At 50.2% G+C, this 25,148-nt stretch overlaps 2 non-coding genes and 2 pseudogenes across 2 annotated transcripts; 1 reads left to right on the forward strand and 3 right to left on the reverse strand.

Moving 5' to 3' along the window:
• Positions 1 to 9,964: 9,964 nt before the first annotated feature.
• On the reverse strand, positions 9,965 to 10,083 carry LOC148666719 (5S ribosomal RNA). The gene has a single exon (XR_015937324.1). It is a non-coding gene; the product is annotated as a 5S ribosomal RNA (ribosomal RNA).
• Positions 10,084 to 10,620: 537 nt separating this feature from the next.
• LOC148666720 (5S ribosomal RNA) lies at positions 10,621 to 10,739 on the reverse strand (annotated as a pseudogene).
• A 537-nt stretch (positions 10,740 to 11,276) lies between these two features.
• On the reverse strand, positions 11,277 to 11,395 carry LOC148666721 (5S ribosomal RNA; annotated as a pseudogene).
• Positions 11,396 to 14,806: 3,411 nt separating this feature from the next.
• LOC148666722 (U1 spliceosomal RNA) lies at positions 14,807 to 14,971 on the forward strand. Its single transcript, XR_015937579.1, has one exon. It is a non-coding gene; the product is annotated as a U1 spliceosomal RNA (small nuclear RNA).
• Positions 14,972 to 25,148: the final 10,177 nt, after the last annotated feature.

Genomic DNA, 25,148 nt, shown 5'->3' on the forward strand with positions numbered 1-25,148 from the left:
TTTTGTTTCATCGCGCCCTTTGTTCCTTTCTCCAGTGCCCCCTGCCTAAAGTGACGCGTCCCTTTCTCAGCCCGAAACGCAAGCGAGACACCAGCAGCGGTCCCTGCAGGTTTCCGTAGTGTAACGGCTATCACGTCCGCCTAACACGCGAAAGGTCCCCGGTTCGAGACCGGGTGGAAACAGCCTCGTTTTGCACGCTCCTGTACTTCACAGAGGTCTTGAGCGACCGGTCATTTGTTCCCAATGTATTTCCGGTGCCTTCGTGCACTCTTGTACCAAACGCACGTTCCTTCTGTACGCGGAGCCGATCATTTGCAATTGGGCTGTGCCGACGAGAATCGCCTGAGATGACGGAGTAAACGTGAGTTCCTGAATTCCTCTGGCCCGGGGAAGACACCGGTGTATGTAATGGGTGGTTTGCTGTAAGCCCAGAATTTGGTCTGGCAGGCGGTCCGCGGCATTGTGTACAGGCGTTCGAAGCTGGTGTAGGCGTCCCACACTGACAGATTGAAGAAACTGAGTCTCTTTAGTCTGACAGGCCGGAGGAACTGAGTCTCTTTAGTCTGAAGGGAGTGAACCCAGGTGCCCTGTGCTGAGCCAGGATCTGGGTGGAGTGGCGATTGCCATGATCTGGCGAGCACAAAGCTTCATCAGCTGCCCTTTGCCACAGGAGGTAAGAGGATGTCCAGTGATGACGTGCTTCCCTGTCCGTCATGGCAGTGAACAGGTCCTGGTTACAGGATCTCTAAAAAAGGAAATAAAGACTGAAATCAGATCCGACCCACCATGCTGCCACGGCGACGGTGCACTGCCCAGTGAAAGTGGCAGCCTGTCCCTGGACTGTGGGTGGAAACTGGAGCACCTGGAGGAAACCCCCACAGACAAGGGAGAGAACATGCAAACTCCACACAGACAGCACCCACACCCCAGGTCCAGAACTGTGAAGCATGCCCGACGATGCGGAAGGGCTTTTACAAATGAGTGTGTAACTCACACTGGTGCCCAGGATGGCCTGCTACCGGAACGCAACCTAATTTTCTTAATGCAGTTTGTTCGAAGCGGTTTGCAGGAGCTGGAGGTGAGGACTGAGCTGGGGTCCAGTGTGCGAGAGTGACTACTGATGTCGTGTGTGTGTGTGTGTGTGTGTGTGTGTGTGTGTGTGTGTGTGTGTGTGTGTGTCTGGATCATTGTGAGCGCCGTCAGGTTTGTGTATTTGTTTAAACAAGAGGACGTGTCTATGCGGGTCTGACTCTGTGTGAGGGTGCAGCTCTAACTGTGCGCACTGGCCTGTCTATCTCTCTACAATGCATGAAGGGCTAAATCTGCCTCCTAGAACCCGACTTTTCAGAAGAAAAGTCTATGAAAAGGCACGGCCTGGCCCTCTTCTCTTGCTCTCGACGTACAACACACTGGGGGATGAAGCTGGTGTCTTCAGCTGTAACCCTAGCTATTTATGCAAACAGCTCTTTTATGAAAAGCAGCTCTAGGCCTAGACAAGAGGAACAGATAAAACAAATCTTGGATTTATGGCTTATTCAAAGCAGACTGAGCGCTGCTATACTCTATGTAGGAGCCAGAGATGAAGAATGAGCTATTTAAGGAAATCAGGAGTGTGAGAGAGGGACTGTGTGTTTTTCCTCCCAAAAGAGAAGGCTTGTGGTTCTTTTGCTTTTCTGCACAGGCTGCCAACGTGAGTACGTGTTGGGTTCTTGGTTTGAATGCTCGAGTTGTCAGGCTGGCGTTTTTTGTTCCTGTTGGAGCCCATAATTGTGAACAAGGCGCTTGAGGACGTCTCTGTGCGGGTGTGCGTTTGTAATGACGTGTGTGTGCCTCTCTGTTTCAGTATAAAAAATGCATTTAAGAAATTCAGCCTTTTCATGTTCCTAATATTCTTTCCTTCTCGACAATAATAACTAAGGTGGCTGCTGGAAGAGGTGTTAATGGGGCCAGCAGGGGGTGCTCACCCTGCGGTCTGTGTGGGTCCTAATGCCCCAGTATAGTGATGGGGACACTGGACTGTAAACTGGCGCCGTCCTTCGGATGAGACGTAAAACCGAGGTCCTGACTCTCTGTGGTCATTAAAAATCCCAGGGTGTTTCTCGAAAAGAGTAGGGGTTTTACCCCAGTGTCCTGGCCAAATTTCCCATTGACCCTTACCAATCATGGCCTCCTAATAACCCCCATTTATGAATTGGCTTCATTACTCTGCTCTCCTCCCCACTGATAGCTGGTGTGTGGGGAGCGTTCTGGCGCACTATGGCTGCCGTCGCATCATCCAGGTGGATGCTGCACATTGGTGGTGGTGGAGGGGAGTCCCCATGTCCTGCAAAGCGTTTTGAGTGGAGTGTCCAGAAAAGCACTATATAAGTGTAAGCAATTATTATTCATTATAATGTAAAAGTCCATTATTTCTCACCCCTCCATTGCAAGGCATACACAACACAAACACCAGGAACAATTATCTCAGAAGCCAGTTAACCTCCCAGAAGAAATAAAAGGTGTTAAAAGTAAGTATCTCCTTTAGGTGAGGACAGACTGGATCAAACAAAAACAATATTTGAAGTGAATTGCAAATGTATTGAGTTGTGATGCAACTGTAACTTGAACCTAACATGACTGGGGCGTGCATTTTTGAAATTGCATTTTCACAGCTGAAATACAAAATGAAGCTGATCGCAGTCCAAACTCAAGGTATTGTTGTAAAACTAAATATTCAACATGTTTCTACCTGTCCCTTTTCAGCTCACTCAGAAGTCCATAGCCTGCAGCCTGGTGCCTCTCTGTCTCTCTCCCTCCACACTGCTGGTCCAGTGGAGGTGCTGTTTGATCCTGCAGGATCTGTCCAGTCTCGTATAGTCTTACTGAGCAGCGCAGGGCTCCCTGGCCCCAGGTACGAACAGTGAGTGTCAGTGCAGAACAGCTCTCTGACACTCCGCTCCCTCACTCCAGCTGATCAGGGCAACTACACAGTGAGGGACCTTAAGGGAAGCAGTATCAGCACTGTGATCGTCACTGTGGGTGGTAAGCAGGTCTACAGTAGGGTCACTAGAGGGCTCTATATTCTTGACAGAGTGTGTTCTTATATCATCCTCTGTCCTGATTGTCTTTTAGCTCACAGAGACACTGTCACCCTGCAGCCTGAAGCCTCTCTGTCTGTCCCTCTGTTCACTGGAGAGCCAGTGGAGGTGCTGTTCGATCCTGCAGGAGGTGGAAACTGGACCTCAGTGTGTTCTGTCCAGAACAGCACAGCCAGCTGTGTCCCCCAGTCCCCCCTCAATCTCAATCTTTCTCTTTGCCCGCTGTCTTTCTGTGCCTTCATCTTTGTCTCTCTCTCTCCTTCCTTTCTGTCTGTCACTCTGTCTGTCCTGCGTTGTCCCAGCTGGGCCTGTCTCCCCGGCTCTCTGCCTTCAGCTCTGTTCGCCGATGTCCCACCAGCCCGTCTCTCTCTCAGCCTGTCTCTTGACTTGCAGGAGGAAGAGGAGGTGGAGACGGCTCCTCCGGCAGGAGAGAGGAAGGAGGTCAGTGCTGGTCCCACCCTGCCTCCTGTCCTGTCTGTGGTGGAGTTTCGCCGTCTTGTCTGTCCCTGGGTCTCAGTGTCTCTCTCTCTTTCAGCCCTGTCTGTCAGTGTCTCTCTCTTCCTCCTCTCTGTCCTCAGTGTGTCTCTCTCCTCCTCCTCTCTGTCCTGTGGTGTCCAGTCAGTGTGTCTCTCTCCTCCTCCTCTCTGTCCTGTGGTGTCCAGTCAGTATGTCTCTCTCCTCCTCCTCTCTGTCCTGTGGTGTCCAGGCAGTGTGTCTCTCTCCTCCTCCTCTCTGTCCTGTGGTGTCCAGGCAGTGTGTCTCTCTACTCCTCCTCCTCTCTGTCCTGTGGTGTCCAGTGGGTCAGTATTAGTGGGCTACACCCAGGCTCACTCACCGCGAGTGTGATCTCAGCAGAGTCTCTGTGCTCTTGGGACACTTGACTCACCTGTCTCCCTCTTCCTCTCCCTGTGCTGTCCCTCTCCTGCCCCCTTTCTCCCTCCTCGGACTCCAGCTGGAGGAGGTCCAATCACCACCTCCTGTGAGACAGAAGAAAAAGAAGGTGGCTAATGCTCTGATCCTCTCTTTACTCTTGTCCAGTGTCCAGTCAGTGTCCATTCAGTGTGTCTGTATGAACCCCTCTCTCTCTCAGTGCAGTGTTCATGTACTGGAGTGTCCAGTCAGTGTATCTGTGTGAACCCCTCTCTCTCAGTGCAGTGTTCATGTACTGGAGTGTCCAGTCAGTGTGTCTGTGTGAACCCCTCTCTCTCTCTCTCTCTCAGTGCAGTGTTCATGTACTGGAGTGTCCAGTCAGTGTGTCTGTGTGAACCCCTCTCTCTCTCTCTCTCTCAGTGCAGTGTTCATGTACTGGAGTGTCCAGTCAGTGTGTCTGTATGAACCCCTCTCTCTCTCAGTGCAGTGTTCATGTACTGGAGTGTCCAGTTGTGTGTCTGTATGAACCCCTCTCTCTCTCTCAGTGCAGTTTTCATGTCCTGGAGTGTCCAGTCCGACTCTTAACGTGACTCTCCTGTCTCTGCTTCAGAAGCGCTGGTGCGTCTTTTTAAACTCCCTGAGCTGCGTGTCGGTGGAGACAGATGATCAGGACGAGACGATGGAGGCGGTAGAGACTGTAGGTCAGGAGAGGAAGAGCGAGGGAGAGGAGGAGCAGGCTGCCGGGAAGGACAAGAAGAAGAAGAGGAGGTGCAGGTGAGCAGACAGGGGGGCGCCACCCGGTCGTGTCTGTGATTCAAGGAAGAGTCTCCTCTTGCTGTTTGATGTCATGGTGACGTCTGTGTCTGTGTCCCTGCAATAACAATATTCTTTCCAGGTTCCTTTCCTGGTTCTGTGCCTGCTAAGATCTAGACTGGACTGGACTGGACCAGAGCTGAGGGACACCAGATGATTGGACTGGAGCCTAGGGACACCAGGCTGCACTGGACCGGAGCTGAGAGACACCAGACTGTGCTGGACCGAAGCTGAGAGACCCCAGACTGCACTGGACCGGAGCTGAGGGACACCAGACTGGACTGGACTGGAGCTGAGGGACACCAGTCTGGACTGAAGCTGAGGGACCCCAGTCTGTGCTGGACCGAAGCTGAGGGACCCCAGACTGTGCTGGACCGAAGCTGAGGGACCCCAGTCTGGACTGCACTGGAGCTGAGGGACACCAGACTGGACTGGAGCTGAGGGGCCCCAGACTGGACTGGACTGGAGCTGGAGGGCCCCAGACTGGACTGGACTGGAGCTGAGGGACACCAGAATGGACTTGACTGAAGCTGAGGGGCCCCATACTGGACTGAAGCTGAGGGGCCCCAGACTGGACTGAAGCTGAGGGGACCCATTCTGTACTGGACAGAATCTGAGGGGTCCCAGACTGGACTGGACTGAAGCTGAGGGACCCCAGACCCCAGTCTGGACTGAAGCTGAGGGACCCCAGTCTGGACTTAAGCTGAGGGACCCCAGAGCCCAGTCTGGACTGAAGCTAAGGGACCCCAGACTGGACTGTGGAAAACTTTCACATTATCTCCACCTGAGTCCTCAGATCGTCTGCATGACCTTGTATCATTAAGTATTATTTTAAGGTCCTGTGATGATCGTAAGATGGAGGGGGGGGTCACTAAATAAACCCTTGACATTAATCTGTATTGTAATTTTTGTTCTTTTGTTAAGCATCAATAAAATTTTTTAAAAAAAAATCTGTTTAGCTTTTGTTTTTTTCCCTCCCCCCCCCCCACCGAAACGAACGAACAGAGTCTGTCCTTCTCTTTCATCCCGGAGAGTTTGTGGTTGACGGATTGAGGCCGAGAGCCCTCGTCGTCGGCGTGCCACCAATTGGCTGGGATATAGCAGGGGGAGCATCGTGTCCAATACTCCTTGAAACGAGACAGATTTCAAGCCACCTCCGTCTGAAGAGAAGGAAGTCGACCACGAAGTCCAGGGTCCTAGGAAGCTCTTTAGCCATCGTTTGCCCAGCAGCCATCTCACCCTGCAGCTCCCAGCTGGCAGCCCCCTCCCCACTGGAGCCCAGCAGGTGGGAGCCTGGTCAGTACCTGGAGGGGAGACTCCTGGGAAAAACTGAGGTTGCTGCTGGGAGAGGTGTTAGTGGGGCCAGCAGGGGGCGCTCTCACCCTGCGGTCTGTGTGGGTCCTGATGCCCCAGTATAGTGACGGGGGACACAGGCGCCGTCCTTTGGATGAGACGTCAAACCGAGGTCCTGACTCTCTGTGCTCATTAACAATCCCGGGGTGTCTCTGGAGAAGAGTAGGGGTGTTACCCCAGTATCCTGGCCTGATTCCCCCCCTGGTCTTGACCCATCATGGCCTCCTAATCACCCCCCTCTCTGAACTGGCTCCATCCCTCTGCTCTCCTCCCCACTGAGAGCTGCTGTGTGCTGAGCGGACTGGAGCATCATCCAGGTGGGGCTGCACACTGGGGGGACTGGAGGGGATCCCCCTGACCTGGGAAGAGTTCTGAGGGGAGGGTCCAGACTTATTAATTATTATTATTATTCGTGCTGCACTGGGCTTCAGTCCTGGCAGTGAGAGGGGGACTCTGTGATCAGTACAGATACTTATGACTGTATAATAATACACGATAGGAATGGAAAACAGGGTAGCGCTGTTATCTCTTCGAAACGTTTTGAACTGCCAGAAGAAGTTTTCACAACCCGGACTCGTGAAGGTACAGGTCTTCTCCCATCGTCCGGAGCAAGGTGTACCGTGTCCTGGTGATTTCTCCCGTTTCGAACGGAGTTTAATGTCGCGTTTCTACTTTATTAGAGAGAGGCACTGAACTTTGGGGAACGTGACATCCACCCAGTATTACTAGTAGGTTGATAAATATAAATGTTCTTTTTCCCCCCGTATGATACCTCGCGAAATATAAGGATGGCCAACTCCTTAAGTCGAAATTTAAACCCTTCTCACGCTACAAGACAGTCCGTCAACATCGCCGCGGCCCGAAGCGCGACCTTCGGTATGACGTTGGCCGAAGGGGGTGGGGTAAGTGCGTCACAGCCGGGGGAAGCCCCTATCACGTGAGAGGGGTGCGGCGGGCGACGAGCCCCCGGGGGCGAAGAGAAGTTGATTTGCGTGGGGTGTGGAAACACTACACGACCGGGCAAGCGAGCCGTTTTTTTTTTGTTTTGTTTTTTCCAGAACATCAGAACAACCGCAGAGCAGAGATGACCATCGATCCACCTCCAGACGTTTCCTTTTTTGTCCTCTTTGGCCTCCAAAAAAAAAAAAAAAACTGGGATCCATCGCCAAATTAAAACGTCAACCACTTATCGGGCTTTCGTGCTGTCCATGATGAAACCGTCATGGTTGTGTAAGCATACGTTACATCACAGACCGGCGGCGCTCGGACGTGAGGAGTGTCGTTACGTTTTTGAAATGGCACGTCAGAGAAGATCTCTGACAAGATCTCCGAAAAACCCAAACCTGTAAGATTCAATTTCAATTCTGTTTTTTTATATAGCGCCTTTCACAACAAGAATGCCCCAAGGCCCCGAACAAAGGAGTTGTTCCACACCCCCACCACCCTCTGTGTACAGTAGAGCCCCCTGTACTGACTGGAGGAGCTCACCCAGCTGTGTCTGGAGAGAAGCCGGGGTATCGGCTTCAACCACAGGGCTGGGCGGCTTGTTCCCCACCCCCTTCTGTGTACAGAAGAGCTTCCTGTCCTGACTCCAGTAGGAAATGTCACCTGGAGGCAACACACCGGCTTCTTTTAACAGATCACCTCGGGAATCGGGAACAACGGAGCTGTGTGCACCCGTCTGTACGGAGGGGTTCAGCGCGGGGGGGCTCCGGGCTCGGGTCTGGACCCGGAGGGGGGGGGGGGGACTGTCTGTGTGGAGTCTGCATGTTCTCCCTGTGTTCTCCGGGTCCAAAGACAGGCTTTTGGGCTAATTGGCTTCTGGGAAAACTGGCCCTGGTGTGTGTGTGTCCTGGGATGGAGTGCTGTCCTGTCCAGGGTGTGTGAGTGAGTGTGTGTGTGTCCTGTGATGGACTGGTGTCCTGTCCAGGGTGTGTGAGTGTGTGTGTCTGTGTGTCCTGTGATGGACAGATGGTACCAAGCCTGGACACCCATGAGACACTGGCTTCCTCAGAAGACTCTCACGGAGGGCACACTGTCCCTAACCCGGGTCCAGAAGAAACTACAGTGATCTATAATTCCTGCGCCTCGGAAGGGTTTATGACGTCTATGTCCGGCGCCCGCGCCCGTGGACCGGCGGTTTGGCGTCGCGCTCCGCAGCTCGAGCTTCGGTGCGAGGCAGGGCGAGAGGGAGTCGATGTGGCCTCGGCGCCATCTTTGCTGGTGAGTCAATTGTGACCGTTGCGGTACAATAAACCATCAATAAACCTTTTCCCACCCCGTCCAGTATTTCTATCGCGGCCCACGTCCCTTACAATCGACAAACTATAAAAAAAACAGTAGCCCTTCGCAACATTACACGCCATTTTTTTTATTTTAAACGTCCGCTAGATACGCAGGTGGCTCGATACCTGTCTTATCCTCTCCGGCGTCTTTATACCGGCAAGTGAATTTTATTTGGGGTCCCTCAGAATTGTGACAGAAATGTCAGTGAACCACAATAAAAAACGAAACTTTTTTTTTAAAGGCGGTGAATGGATTTTTTGAGTAACCGTGTAGCGACTAACGCAAGGAAAAAAAAGTTGTCTTTCCCTACGAAGACGTTTTGGTACAGGACTTTAAATATCAGTTGTGCATAGCGTTTTACAAAAAGTTGATGATGATCTTGGAGATAATTGCAAAGGAAAATTGAGATAACTACCAAAACATTACGTGTGAAACGACTGGACAGAACTTTGAACCCACAAAGAAACAAAGGTATGAAATATTGCCTCGTCATGGGGGGTTGATAATTGTAGTAAGTGTTCCTAATTTTCGTAAAGAAATGTATATTATGGGAGTCACACGTGAGATTTAGTGTATATACGTTTCATATTGTGCATATATACGGGGTTAAAAAGTGGAATGAGTATGATTATAAACTCGTGTGTCCTATAATCAGATAATTTTTGAACAAGCTTTGATTAGACAGGTGAAAAACAACATCAGATCCTTTTTTTTAATATATTCTCACGTCTGAATATCAGCTTCTCCCCTCTGGCCAACATTTCAGGGCTCCCAGGTGTAGATCCCAAATTGAAACAAATATTAATTTGTTACCCAGTTAAACAGTTAATAGAAGTGAGTGACCAGGGTAAATAAAGGTGGGTCAGTGTAAACTGTTTATTCTGGACCAGACTTCGTCATGTGTGATATGTCATGACTTCTTATATTAAGTTTTATCTTTATATTTAGTTCTACATGTGTAATAGATGCGATGTGTGTCCATAAAAAGGTTTCTCCAGGGGAAAATCAAGTTCGTTTTAAAACCGTGTTTCCTTTTTAGGGTACGTTTGCATTCCAAGTGTGGGGTTTTTGCCTTTTTATCATATTTTGGATGTGAATCCGTGGTATTTTTGCTGAGACAAGTTGCCTTTCTTATACGCGGAGGGATCTGCTCGTGAGATGTCCGCTTGGTCCATTTCTGAGCTCAGTATAAGGTGTAGAAAGCATGACTGTCATCATAACCCGCATCTCACCCAGGTGTGGAATAATGTTGTGACTATTGCTTCAGCAATAACATGCTGATTGCATGTTTCTAGATGGGTATAACAGAGATCTCAACTACTGAGGGGCCTTATTAATAAAGTCTCCACAGCCGAAGCGCTGTGTCTCTTTTCAGCTGGCGATAAACCTTTCCTCGATCCTTTGCGGACTTGTAAAACTGTTCCTGATCAGAATAAAAAACGCTCACGCTAATAAACAATCACCCGTGTCTCGCCAAAGCTGACAAATAAACAGACGGACAAGCCGCACTACACGTGTGAACAGGGGAATGAGCGAGTGGGGATAGGGCGCTTCCTGCGCTTAAAAGCTTACAGCACCTGGTATTCCCAGGCGGTCTCCCATCCAAGTACTAACCAGGCCCATCCCTGTTTAGCTTCCGAGATCAGACGAGATCAGGCGTGCTCAAGGGGGTGTGGCCGTAAGCGAGAGCAAGGCTCGCTGGCACCCTTCTTATTGAGAGGACAGCTCCGTCACCTCTTTTACGACGCTGCTTTTTTTCCCTTGCGTTTTTCTCTTCTTCCCACGTTCTCTCTCTTCGCTGCCTTCGTCCCCGCTCTATTTCACTTCAGCCTTTCACTCTTGCTTCCTTCCAATGAGGACGGAGCTGCGGGAGAAAGGGCGCTATAGAGGATCGCTGTGGAGAGCTGCTGCTGTGCTTTGACATCTGAGCTCTGTGGAAAACGATCTCAATACAATTCTGAAAAACGCGACTCTCCGAACGCCAGCCGAACAAGTCTCCACAGCCGAAGCGCTGTGTCTCTTTTCAGCTGGCGATAAACCTTTCCTCGATCCTTTGCGGACTTGTAAAACTGTTCCTGATCAGAATAAAAAACGCTCACACTAATACACAAGCACCCGTGTCTCGCCAAAGCTGACAAATAAACAGACGGACAAGCCGCACTGCACGTGTGAACAGGGGAATGAGCGAGCGAGCGGGGATAGGGCGCCTCCTGCGCTTAAAAGCTTACAGCACCTGGTATTCCCAGGCGGTCTCCCATCCAAGTACTAACCAGGCCCATCCCTGTTTAGCTTCCGAGATCAGACGAGATCAGGCGTGCTCAAGGGGGTGTGGCCATAAGTGAGAGCAAGGCTCGCTGGCACCCTTCTTATTGAGAGGACAGCTCCGTCACCTCTTTTACGACGCTGCTTTTTTTCCCTTGCGTTTTTCTCTTCTTCCCACGTTCTCTCTCTTCACTGCCTTCGTCCCCGCTCTATTTCACTTCAGCCTTTCACTCTTGCTTCCTTCCAATGAGGACGGAGCTGCCGGAGAAAGGGCGCTATAGAGGATCGCTGTGGAGAGCTGCTGCTGTGCTTTGACATCTGAGCTCTGTGGAAAACGATCTCAATACAATTCTGAAAAACGCGACTCTCCGAACGCCAGCCGAACAAGTCTCCACAGCCGAAGCGCTGTGTCTCTTTTCAGCTGGCGATAAACCTTTCCTCGATCCTTTGCGGACTTGTTAAACTGTTCATGATCAGAATAAAAAACGCTCACGCTAATACACAAGCACCCGTGTCTCGCCAAAGCTGACAAATAAACAGACAGACATGCCGCACTGCACGTGTGAACAGGGGAATGAGCGAGCGAGCGGGGATAGGGCGCCTCCTGCGCTTAAAAGCTTACAGCACCTGGTATTCCCAGGCGGTCTCCCATCCAAGTACTAACCAGGCCCATCCCTGTTTAACTTCCGAGATCAGACAAGTTCAGGCGTGCTCAAGGGGGTGTGGCCGTAAGCGAGAGCAAGGCTCGCTGGCACCCTTCTTATTGAGAGGACAGCTCCGTCACCTCTTTTACGACGCTGCTTTTTTTCCCTTGCGTTTTTCTCTTCTTCCCACGTTCTCTCTCTTCACTGCCTTCGTCCCCGCTCTATTTCACTTCAGCCTTTCACTCTTGCTTCCTTCCAATGAGGACGGAGCTGCGGGAGAAAGGGCGCTATAGAGGATCGCTGTGGAGAGCTGCTGCTGTGCTTTGACTTCTGAGCTCTGTGGAAAACGATCTCAATACAATTCTGAAAAACGCGACTCCCCGAACGCCAGCCGAACAAGTCTTGAAGTGGAAATCTAATAAGTAAATTGATTCTTAAAATGTAGAGAGCTTTGCAAAGAAATATATTGGGGCTTTTAGATAATATATTTCAAGGATGTAATTGCTGTGCTACAGTACGTGCAGAATTTTAGAAAACAGTGCGTCAACAAAGTACACTGTTTAGGTTCCTTTAGAAGACAATTTACCAAAACAATATATGCTGTCTGGGTCGTTAGAATTAGCTGTATGTAACTGATAAGCTTTGAATAACATATCTAGTGCTTCTTCTTTTGCTTTTTGATGTAATCTGTTTTCTCTTAGGGAAAGTGGAAGTTTTAGAAGGGACAAAGCGCTGAGCTTTTTTCCAGCACAACGTCTTATGAAAACCCTGTACTGCCTGTAACAAATTGAGTCTCTGGTTGCTCCCAATATTGAAATAAAGACCTTACTCAGGTGAGAACTCTCTCTTGTGGCTTCCTTGATAGTTATATTTCCATGACACCGGTTTTAATGTCTGTAGATTGTATCTTATTTTTATTTTTTGTTTTGTTTCATGTTCATATTATGTGTTTTCACCCAGTTGACTCCAGTTAATAACAGTTCATCCAGTTAATAGCCACTTTTGATGCGCGAAAAACGGGTGATCTTTCTATCTCGTGATCAGCTTAGTATCTTTCTGTAAATTTTTTTCTGCTTAATTAAACGTTTAAAATACATGAATTTCATAAAGACAACACACGTTTCGAACAGAAAAAAATCATATTCTGTTCTCTTCCTGGTATGTATAACAGATCAGCAGGTCTTATTTTCCCAATTGCTTTTTTCCACTGTATTATAATGGCTAGCCAATGTCTTCTCTTAGCTAGGTAATGTTACTTGTGGATGTGCTTCTGCGTTGCGCAGAAGCACATGTATCCATAGAAAGTATATTATACTACTATTTGAGCTACAGTACATAAAAATAATTATATCGTTATTAATTTCTTTAGGTACGTGATTCCATATTATATTCCCTATTAATCAAATTCTAAAAGTATGCTTTTGTTTACTCCGATAACGAGCACATTCACAGAAAATGTTAATATCTTATGACTTTTCACAAAGTATATAAAGTTAAGATGGTCAGAAGGAGCATGTAAAAACCTTTCCGAAACGTGGTAAAATCTTACTACATGTAAGACTTTGATGCTTAAAATGTTTAGGAAGAAAGTGGAATACTGGTGTGTATTTTTTCTTTAAACTACCAATACCAGCCATATACAGTTTACACTATATGTTTATGTTCCTAAATTAATATAGTTTATGGTGGTGTATCGTGGTTGTAGAGGTTTGATGGGTTTACTGAGACAATTATTAATTGTAGCAGTAATCACGAGGTTGTTCGTTGTGGCTTTTAGAAAATCAATCGTCAGAACAACTAACAACGCACACACACGGGTTCAATACACGAGATACATTTATTCAGATAAATTGTGCACCAAACATATACTAGTCTGCCTTGATACGAGCGGCAGACCTTACTGTGAGGGTTATCAATATACAAGGTATATAATCTCGAAGAGATGCCAACACAAAGAGATACACAACAGAGAATATATGTCAATATATATCGTTCGGTTACCAAATCGCTAATCAGTGTTATTACCCACTGTTACTCTAAACTCGGAAGTAAATACATTACTCATGAATTAAATTGATAACAACTTGTGTTGAGGTACAATTGAATTCTCGAGACACAATGTAGAACATGGGGTTTACTTATCCACTGTGTATGGATTTGGAATCTCCCGGCATGAACACCAAACCAGCTGACAGGCTCTGTTGCAGCCTCTGTTCCAGCGGTTGTCCAATGGGCGTTGTCCCGGCGTCCTCTGGCTACCGGCCAACCAGTTGAGGTACAGCTCGGAGTAGGACGGGCGGAGGAATCTGACTGCGGCGCGCAAGGCAGTCGTTGCTCCGAGGAGATCTACCAGCAGTCCAGCTGGCTAGTAGAAAGTCTCTATGCACAGAGTGTGACCGCGATTCCTCACAAGTCACTCTTTTGCCTGGGAAGAAGCTGGTTCGTTCCTGGTCCAGCGCTGCTTCTGAATAACCTATTCAGGTTGTCGATGAGGGTCCAACTGTAGGCTGCCGTTGATCAAGCGGATCATTCACGTTGGTAGAATTCTGAGTACGTATGGGATCCTCGGCCTCGCGCTTAGAACAAAGTCCAAGTCCCTTTGCAGACAACAGCAGTTGTCACGTGATTGTCTCTGAGGATGCGCGAAAATGGCCAAGGAGAGCCCCGATCTGAGCTTGCGCTCCCTTTTTGACCAAGACATAGATGTGTGCTGATTGGTTGAGAGTTTGGCGGGCATTGGAGACCCACGTGGTATTACCACGCCCTGCCAATCACTGATTGGTTGGTCAAGGTGAGATATGAGTCACTTACTCTTGACACTTAGGAATGCAGTCCAGATGTCCATTCGGCACTCCCTAGACAGATAAGCACCAATGGATGACCATTGATCATGATAGCCAGGCTAAGCTAAGTGCATCCCCATCTGGGAGCTGTCCATTATCAAAAGAAAACATCTTAAATCAACCTGCATGAATACTTTCTCTGTGGCTGCACCACAAAGATGGAGGGTGAGATGAGGCCTCATTTAGGACAGAATACCACCGCCTAATTCTGTCTTATTAACAAGCATTGCCGCTACAACGGCATCTCTCCTGTCAAACTTCCTCCTGACGTGTTTGACAGGATCTGGGCCGTGGTGAACAGTGGGAAAGACGCCCTGTGGAGAGTGAGGAACATGGGGCTGTTCAAAGGCATCGAGGTCCCAGTCAAGGCAGCAGGTAGCCTGGCCCTGTTCATCACCCGAGAGAACTATTACCTCAGAGATCTGTGGAGAGAAAGGAGGGAGGAAGCAGAAAATCTGTGGGAAATAGAGAGCATAGGTCAATATTTCAAGAAACTGTGAAAAACATTATCATGTTTAATTAAAGAATGTGATTTACACCAGAAAAAAAGAAATTGTTGCTATGTAACTGGTACCGTGTCAATATGTAATGAGATGTGATTATATATACTGTTTTAAGTATGTATATTAATGTAAAGCTTTCTAATTTGTGATGTCCTGTATTTTTTTGTGAAAAGAAAATAAAGTTCTTAAAAAATCGATTCACCCAGGGCGAGGCTCGGCCATTGCACTTCGGCTGTGCTGACCCCTGCGAATTCCCCAAATGTGGGAATCTCGACTGCATAATTTCTGGTAGTGGGGGACTGCGTTCGCGCTCTCTCCTGATGTGCTTGGTCCAATATCAGATACGGGAGAGTTAGGACACCACGAGCTGCGATAGGATCCCAGTTCGAAAGGAGTCGATGCCACTGCTGGTTCCCGGTTTCTTTTAGTTAGAGGTCCGGAGAAGCATTTCAAGCTGGTTACACTACTCCTTCCGGACATTCATTCCCTTTTCAAAGTCAGTCGTTTTGCTGTTGTCTGCATTATTTAGGCTGATTATCGAGGTTAGCCTTTATTTGGTCATGGGGGCCTCGGTACTGTATGCTAATTCTCAAGACAGTTTCACCCGTTTTCTGATTGCTAGGTTCTGTACCAGTGCAGACATGTCAAACAGTGAATGGCTGTACCTCTATTGTATCTGTGCTCAATGAATGAAATCAGTAATAAATGAATATATGTATAGTTATACGAAAAACAAGTGGTTTATCGACTCATCTTCATTTGCAGATTTAGAGGCAGCTTCGATATTCGGGGGAGGTATAAAACATGATGCTGATCTTTGGAAAGCAGGAGGCAAAACTGACACGTTCTCATACAAGGAGATGAAACCAGGCCACCTGGGTGAAGATCAGGTATCGTAACCGCTAGACCATATGGGAGCATACAGCCATGTTGTGCGTGCGTCATGTAAGCAAACTGTAATTGCTGCCTTCATGACCTGCTTGATGGAGAAAACACACAAGAGAGTTGGCACTCAGAGTGTCGAAGGGTTGATGTATACTAGGGCTCAGTTGAAATGCAGTGTCAGGACTTTTCCGACTAGTGTCACACAAAGAGAGTACATCCTTTCCTACTGGCTGTGTATGTCTCGGTAACTCGCTGTGATCGTATAGTGCTCAGAATTTGTGTTGTGGCCGCAACAACCCCGGTTCGAATCCGCATACTGGCAGAATAGGAGGAGTACTGCCTGACTGGATCGTTGATGAACGACAGAGGCCACTCCGACCTCCTCTTGGTTTTCTTCAATGACTTACTAAGGATCTTCTTCACATTCGCCCATGCAGGGGAAGCCAGTTACACCAAAGCAAACGCAGGAAAGTGCATTTCAAGCAGAGACCAGGAGGGACTTGTTTACACCGAGAGTGGTCGGAGAATGGAACAATGCACCCAGCCCTGTTGCTGGAGCCGATTCTTGATGAGATCTTGGGCTCACTAAGAGGCCCCCGCTGGATGCTAATCTTTCTGTTGTTCTTGCAGGTCCTGCGCTGCTTTTGAGCCGACAGAGCTCGTCCTGGTCTGTCGGCACAGCCCAATTGCAAATGATCGGCTCCATGTACAGAAGGAACGTGCGTTTGGTACAAGAGTGCACGAAGGCACCGGAAATACATTGGGAACAAATGACCGGTCGTTCAAGACCTCTGTGAAGTACAGGAGCGTGCAAAACGAGGCTGCTTCCACCCGGTCTCGAACCGGGGACCTTTCGCGTGTTAGGCAAACGTGATAGCCGCTACACTACGGAAACCTGCAGGGACCACTGCTGGTGTCTTGCTTGTGTTTCGGGCTGAGAAAGGGACGCGTCACTTTAGGCAGGGGGCGCTGGAGAGAGGAACAAAGGGCGCGATGAAACAAAATGCTGAAACCCGGGATCAAACCAGGGACCTGTAGATCTTCAGTCTAACGCTCTCCCAACTGAGCTATTTTGGCGGTGCGGAGAGCCCACAGCCACCTGCTCCAGCCTTCCTGTGTTGCGGCATGAGCGCACCAAGAGTAGCGGGAGAGTGTTGCAGGAACGTCACTCTGAAGGAAAGCCACCCAGGTGCGCCCTCTGAGCTCTGTCCAGCGCATCTTCCTCGCATGGACTCCTGCCTGCGACGGGCAGGAAACAATTAGCAAGAACAGAACGACACCCCATGGGTGTCTCATGACCGCACCTTAGGTTGTGACACGTGCAGGTGTGAGGGGTTGCCGGGCTACTTTGGAGCAGAGCTTGGGCAGAGGGGGGGCGGGAAAGCAGACAAAGAGGTGACACCTCAAGGTCTGCACGATCACAGCTCTCCGCCGCCCCAGGCTTCCGCTCGATAAGCTACTGGACACACCCGCCCCTCCTCACACAGACCGTGGAAAAGCCCCCGAGTGGGAGGGCTCTCTCTTCCTCCCAGGAGCTCTTGGACACGACGCACAGACAGGGCGCGGGGAGCTGCCGCCTGCAAACACGGCTCCAGGCAGGACTCCACTCCGCAGGAGCCGCAGAGCAGAGGAGATGGGGGCAGCTTAGCTCCTGTGCAGAGACCTGAGCTGTTGTTGCTGTGGATGCTGTCTTTTCTGCACTCGGGGTAGGAGTGAATGTTGAGTTGCCCTTAGAAATGAAGCAGAGCACTTCAACGGCACGGGTGTGTGTGTGTGCGTGCGCCCTGGTGATTCTGGGAGACAGATCGAACCTGGGCTAAAAGAGAGGGGGCTTAGCCCTCTTCCATTTGCTAGTTCAAAGTTGTACAACCCATTTGTATCTGCTAGGTGGCGCAGTCGTCGTGCACAAAGAACGCTTTGAAAAGCGTCAAAGGCAAGTCATTCCGAGTTGGTCGTTTGTGTTTTCCGTTCAGACGCGAAATGCTGAAATGATCTCTCGGCTCCTCGGTTGTCATCCCTGACATCCCAACCCCGCCACTCACTGTGTAAAGCAGTGTCGTATGGCCCTGACATCACACCCCCACCACTCTCTACGGAAAGCACTGTCGTATAGCCCTGACACCCACCCCTCCACTCATTGAATAAAGCAGTGTCATCAAGCCCCGACATCCCACCCCCGCCACTCTCTACATAAAGAAGTGTCGTATGGCCCTGATATCCCACCCCCACCACTAACTGCGTAAAGTAGTATCTTCAGGCCCTGACATCCCAATCCCGCAACTCTCTGCGTAAAGAAGTGTCGTATGGACCTGACACCCACCCGTCCACTCTGTGCTTAAAGCAGTGACGTCAAGCCCTGACATTCCACCCCCTTCACTCCCTGCGTAAGGCACTGTCATATGGCCCTGACACCCACCCCTCCACTCTCTGTGTAAAACAGTGTCATATGGCCCTGACATCACACCCCCACCACTCTCTGCGTAAAGCAGTATCGTCGGGCCCTGACATCACACCCCTGCAACTCCCTGCGTAAAGCACTGTCGTATAGCCCTGACACCCACCCCTCCACTCTCTGTGTAAAACAGTGTCGTTTAGCCCTGACATCCCAACCCTGCCACTCTCTGTGTAAAGCAGTATCGTCGGGCCCTGACATCCCACCCCTGTCACTCTCTGCGTAAAGCAGTATCGTCAGGCCCTGACATCCAACCCCCGCCACTCTCTTCGTAAAAGAGTATGGTCAGGCCCTGACATCCCACCCACGCTACTCTGTGCCTAAAGCACTGTCATATGGCCCTGACACTCACCCCTCCACTCTCTACGTTAAGCAGTGTTGTCAGGCCCTGACATCCCACACCCTACACTCTCTGCGTAAAGCACTGTCGTATGGCCCTGACATCCCAGCCTCGCCGCTCACTGCGTTAAGCACTGTCGTATGGCCCTGACACCCACCCCTCCACTCTCTGCATAAAGCAGTGTTGTTAAGCCCTGGCATCCCACACCCTCCACTATCTGCGTTAAGCACTTTCGTATGGCCCCGACATCCCACCCCCGTCAATCTCTGCGTAAAGCAGTATGGTCAGGCCCTGACATGCCAGCCTCGTCGCTCACTGCGTTAAGCACTGTCGTATGGCCCTGACATCCCACCCCTGCCACTCTCTGCGTAAAGATGTGTCGCATGGCCCTGACACCCACCCCTCAACTCTCTGCATAATGCAGTCTCGTGAGGCCCTGACATCCCAACCCCGCCACTCTCTGTATAAAGCACTGTCGTATGGCCCTGACATCACACCCCTCCACTCTTTGCGTTAACCCCTGTTGTATGGCCCTGACACCCACCCCTCCACTCTCTGCATAAAGCAGTGTCGTATGGCCCTGATACCAACCCCTCCACTCTCTGCATTAAGTAGTGCTGTCAGGCTCTGACATCCCAACCCCGCCACTCTCTGCGTAAAGAATTGTCGTATGGCCCTGACACCCACCCCTCCACTCTCTGCATAAAGCAGTGTCCTCAAGCCCTGACATCCCACCCCCGCCACTATCTGTGTAAAGCAGTATCGTCAGGCCCTGACATCCCACCTCTGCCACTCTCTGCGAAAAGAAGTGTCATATGGCCCTGATACCCACCCCTCCATTCTCTGCATAAACCAGTGTCTTCATGCCCTGACATCCCACCCCCGCCACTCTCTGCGTAAAGCAGTATCGTCAGGCCCTGACTTCCCACCCCCGCCACTCTCTGCGTAAAGCAGTATGGTCAGGCCCTGACATCCCACCCCCGCCACTATCTGCGTAAAGCAGTATCGTCAGGCCCTGACACTCACCCCTCCACTCTCTGCATTAAGCAGTGCTGTCAGGCTCTGACATCCCAACCCCGCCACTCTCTGCGTAAAGAAGTATCGTCAGGCCCTTACATCCCACCCCCTCCACTCTCTGAATAAAGAAGTGTCGTATGGCCCTGACACCCACCCCTCCACTCTCTGCATAAAGCAGTGTCCTCAAGCCCTGACATCCCACCCCCGCCACTATCTGTGTAAAGCAGTATCGTCAGGCCCTGACATCCCACCTCTGCCACTCTCTGCGAAAAGAAGTGTCATATGGCCCTGATACCCACCCCTCCATTCTCTGCATAAACCAGTGTCTTCATGCCCTGACATCCCACCCCCGCCACTCTCTGCGTAAAGCAGTATCGTCAGGCCCTGACTTCCCACCCCCGCCACTCTCTGCGTAAAGCAGTATGGTCAGGCCCTGACATCCCACCCCCGCCACTATCTGCGTAAAGCAGTATCGTCAGGCCCTGACACTCACCCCTCCACTCTCTGCATTAAGCAGTGCTGTCAGGCTCTGACATCCCAACCCCGCCACTCTCTGCGTAAGGAATTGTCGTATGGCCCTGACACCCACCCCTCCACACTCTACATTAAGCAGTGCTGTCAGGCTCTGACATCCCAACCCCGCCACTCTATGCCTAAAGAATTGTCGTATGGCCCTGACACCCACCCCTCCATTTTCTACAAAAAGCATTGTCTTCATGCCCTGACATCCCAAACTCACCACTGTCTGCGTAAAGAAATGTCGTATGGCCCTGACACCCACCCCTCAACTCTCTGCATAATGCAGTCTCGTGAGGCCCTGACATCCCAACCCCGCCACTCTCTGTGTAAAGCAGTATCATCTGGCCTTGACATCCCACCCCTGCCACTCTCTGCGTAAAGTAGTATGGTCAGGCTCTGACATCCCACCCACGACACTCTCTGCCTAAAGCACTGTCATATGGCCTTGACACTCACCCCTCCACTCTCTGCGTTAAGCAGTGTTGTCAGGCCCTGACACCCACCCCTCCACTCTCTGCATGAAGCAGTGTATTTATGCCCTGACATCCCACCCCTCCACTCTCTGCATAAACCAGTGTCTTCATGCACTGACATCCCACCCCCGCCAATCTCTGCGTAAAGCAGTATCGTCAGGCCCTGACATCCCACCCCCGCCACTCTCTGAATAAATAAGTGTCGTATAGCCCTGACACCCACCCCTCCACTCTCTGCATTAAGCAGTCTCGTCAGAGCCTGACATCCCACCCCCGCCACTCTCTGCGTAAAGCACTGTCATATGGCCCTGACACTCACCCCTCCACTCTCTGCGTTAAGCACGGTCGTATGGCCCTGACATCCCAGCCTCGTCGCTCACTGCGTTAAGCACTGTCGTATGGCCCTGACACCCACCCCTCCACTCTCTGCGTAAAGCAGTATCGTCAGGCCCTGACATCCCACCCCTGTCACTATCTGCGTAAAGCAGTATCGTCAGGCCCTGACATCCCACCCCTGCCACTCTCTGCGAAAAGAAGTGTCGTATGGCCCTGATACCCACCCTCGCCACTCTCTGCGTTAAGCAGTGCTGTCAGGCCCTGACACCCACCCCTCCACTCTCTGCATAAAGCAGTCTCATCACGCCCTGACATACCACCCCCGCCACCCTATACGTAAAGAAATGTCGTATGGCCCTGATACCAACCCCTCCACTCTCTGCGTTAAGCAGTGCTGTCAGGCTCTGACATCCCACCCCTGCCACTCTGTGCGTTAACCCCTGTCGTATGGCCCTGACACCCACACCTCCATTCTCTACGTAAAGCAGTGTCTTCATGCCCTGACATCCCACCCCTGCCACTATCTGCGTAAAGCAGTATCGTCAGGCCCTGACATCCCCCCCCCTCCACTCTCTGCGTAAAGCACTGTCGTATGGCCCTGACACCCACCCTTTCACTCTCTGCATAAAGATGTCTCATCAGGCCCTGACATCCCACCCCCTCCACTCTCTGCGTAAAGCACTGTCGTATGGCCCTGACATCCAACCCCTTCCACTCTCTGCGTATAGCAGTATCGTCAAGCCCTGACATCCCACCCCCGCCACTATCTGCGTAAAGCAGTATCGTCAGGCCCTGACATCCCACCCCTGCCACTCTCTGTGAAAAGAAGTGTCGTATGGCCCTGATACCCACCCCTCCACTCTCTGGGTTAAGCAGTGCTGTCAGGATCTGACATCCCAAACCCGTGACTCTCTCCGTAAAGAATTGTCGTATGGCCCTGACACCCACCCCTCCATTCTCTGCATAAACCAGTGTCTTTATGCCCTGACATCCCAAACCTGCCTCTCTCTGCGTTAAGCAGTGCTGTCAGGCCCTGACATCCCACCCCCGCCACTCTCTGCGTTAACCCCTGTTGTATGGCCCTGACACCCACCCCTCCACTCTCTGCATAAAGCAGTCTCATCAGGCCCTGACAGCCACCTTCTGCCTAAAGCACTGTCATATGGCCCTGACACCCACCCCTCCACTCTCTGCGTTAAGCAGTGTTGTCAGGCCCTGACATCCCGCCCCCTCCACTCTGCGTAAAGCACTGTCGTATAGCCCTGACATCCCAGCCTCGCCACTCACTGCGTCAAGCACTGTCATATGGCCCTGAGACCCACCCCTCCACTCTCTGCGTTAAGCAGTGTTGTCAGGCCCTGACATTGCACGCCTGCCACTCTCTACGTAAAGAATTGTCGTATGGCCCTGACATCCCACCCCCGCTACTCTCTGCATAAATCAGTGTCAAGTAATAGGTTTATTCCATGCTGAAAAAAAGAAGAAAGAGAACACAACGTTTCGGCCGTGGAGCCTTCTTCAGGTGTGAGAGAGACAGGACAGTAGGCAAAGGTAAAGTAGCGGGAGAACAAAGGCTGGGAGAGAGGAGGAGTGAGAGGCGGGAGCAGGGGACAGAAAGAGAGGCCAATCAAGAGGTTTGAAGTCAGATTGGGTGCAGAGAGGTGTGAAATGAAACTTCCAATGAATGGAGAAAATTTAAAAGAACAGTAGTCTGTCGTTAAGGCAAGGGAGAATGTGTGATCCTAGCTGCAGAATAATTTTAGTTTCGGTGGTCTTTCTGATGTATGAGTTTCTGAAAACTGTCTTTGAGAACACATACAGAGAGATTAGAGTGGTTGTGGCCGTCAGAGGTGAAATGAGAAACAATGGGCTTGGAGAGATCTTTAATCTTCACAGCCCTGACGTGTTCTCTGAAGCGGTCTTCGAGTCTCCTTCCTGTTTCTCCAATGTAGATGGCTGGGCATTTACTGCAAGAGATACAGTAAATAAGGTTGCTGGAGGTACAAGATGCTGTCTGGGTGATCCGGAAATTGTCCTGAGGGGCCTTGAATGAGTGTGGTGGTGGCTGTGTTCTTGCAGGTGATACAGCGAGCTCTGTTGCAAGGGAAAGTGCCTGGTGTGGATAATAATATTAATAATAATAAACTTTATTTTATATAGCGCCTTTAAAGGTGGCTTCTCAAAGAGCTTTACAGGATGACAATAACAATAAATAAGAAGACTACAACAATAAATAAGAAAATTTCACAAGACAGGACACAATTATAATTACAACAATACAACAATAACAATAGAGGAGACCGTGGAAGATGGTATTAAGAAGAGCAGAGGGGTGAAGAATGGAACCAGTTAAGTAAAGGCTTTTCTGAAAAGGAGGGTTTTGAGTCTGGATTTGAAGGAGTTTAGAGAAGGTGACTCTCTAATATCCTTGGGCAAAGAGTTCCAGAGCTTGGGGGCATAGCAGGAGAAGGCCCTGTCGCCCATACAATGTAGACGGGCTTGGGGGACAGTAAGGAGGGCAGAATTTGAAGAGCGGAGGTTGCGAGGTGGGGAGTAGGGCGATAAAAGTTCAGACAGGTATTGAGGTGCCAAGCCATGTAAAGCCTTGTAGGTGAGCATGAGGATTTTAAAGTCTACGGGGAATTTGACCGGAAGCCAGGGCAAGGACTCCAGGATAGGAGTAATGTGAACACTTGCACTAGACGTGGTCAGGATTCTGGCTGCTGAATTTTGGACATACTGCAGCTTGTTCAGAGTATATTTAGATACCCCAGGGAGCAGAGCATTGCAGTAGTCAATTCGAGAGAATACAAATATGTTGATCAGCTTTTCAGCCACAAGCCAGAATCGAATATAACCCCAAGGTTTTTCAATTTTGATTGGAGCTCAAGTACAGAGCCATCTACAGACAGGGTTACATGGTTGTTGAGGGCGGTCAAGGGAGCTGTGAACAAGGAGGTTACGCAGATTAGGTGGTCGGCGATATGAGATGATAGGGCGATCAGAAAAGAGGGCCCCAATGGAGGGATCATCCTGTACGATGGAAAAGTTCTGGTTAATGGTCCTGGGGATAGGAAGTGTGTTAGGGTGGTAAGGAAGCACCAAAGGAATGCAGTTTTTACGGCGGGAGTTCCTGATCAGGTTGATGGTCCGGGGGGTGTTTTTGGCTCGGGCAAGGGCCTTGTCAATCACACTGCTGGGGTATCCTCTGTTGATGAAAAATGAGTACATTTCGAGGGCTTGGTTCTCGAAGTCGATGTCGTCGCTGCATAATCGTCGTAACCTAAGGAATTGTGAAAAAGGAAGAGAGTTTTTAGTGTGGTTGGGGTAAAATTAGCTGTACAGGAGGTAGCTGTGTGAATCCGTGGGTTTGTAATAAACTGAAGTGGACAGTCGGGGGTAGTTGATAGACAAGTGGATGTCTAGAAACGGAAGAGTGGTGGAAGATATGTTAACCGTATATTTGAGGGACGGGTGGAAGTTGGTGAAATGGTGCAGGAAGAACTCAAGCTGATCGTTGGAGCATGTGGCGGCACCGACGCAGTCATCAATATATCGCTTGTAGAGGTCAGGGACATAGCCAGTGTAGGAAGCGAAGAATAGTTCTTCTACCCAGCTGACAAAAATGTTGGCATAGCTGGGTCCCATTCTGGTGCCCATGGCAACTCCACTGACCTGTTGGTAAAAAAGATTATTGAAAGAGAATGCGTTCAGTGTGAGGACCAATTCTGCACGGCGTACCAGGGTGTGGGTGGGTGGATCAAGCACTGTGCGTTTGTCCAGCGTGTGCTTGAGGGCTGTAAGGCCGTCATTATGGGGAATGACGGTGTACAGAGATGTGATGTCCATGGTAAAAATGTAGCATTCGGTACCCTGAAATTGGAAATCATTAAAAAGTTGGAGCGCGTGGTTGGTGTCTTTGATGTATGAGGGAAGATCTTCAACCAGCGGTCTCATGAGGCTGTCGAGAAAGGCTGAGATGTAAGTAGTTGGACAGTTACATGCTGATACGATGGGGCGTCCAGGGGTGTCCGGTTTGTGGATTTTGGGGAGGAGGTATAATTGAGATACCTGTGGATGTTCCATGATGAGCCGGTTCGCCTCCTGGGGGAGCTCGTTACTGCTGATAAAAAGGGAAATGGTGGAAACCACTTCCTTTTGGTAGTCAGTGGTAGGGTCCTGTTGGAGAGGGAGGTAGGCAGAAGTGTCAGTTAGTTGTCTAGAGGCTTCAAAGATATATAGATCCTTACGCCACACCACAACAGCACCTCCTTTGTCCGCTGGTTTGATGACAATATCATCCCTGTTGCGGAGAGACTGGAGCGCCTGATTTTCTCCTTGGGTGAGGTTAGACCTATGTTTACTGGGTATAGGGAGTGCCTTGGGAGCTTGATTAGTGCATTGGTTGATGAAATAATCAACTGGTGGAAAACGGCCAGAGGAGGGAGTCCAACAGCTCTGTTTGGGATTAATGT

Source organism: Lepisosteus platostomus, chromosome 5 (genome assembly GCF_059453375.1).
Source record: "Lepisosteus platostomus isolate fLepPlt1 chromosome 5, fLepPlt1.hap1, whole genome shotgun sequence".
Taxonomy (NCBI): Eukaryota; Metazoa; Chordata; class Actinopteri; order Semionotiformes; family Lepisosteidae; genus Lepisosteus; species Lepisosteus platostomus.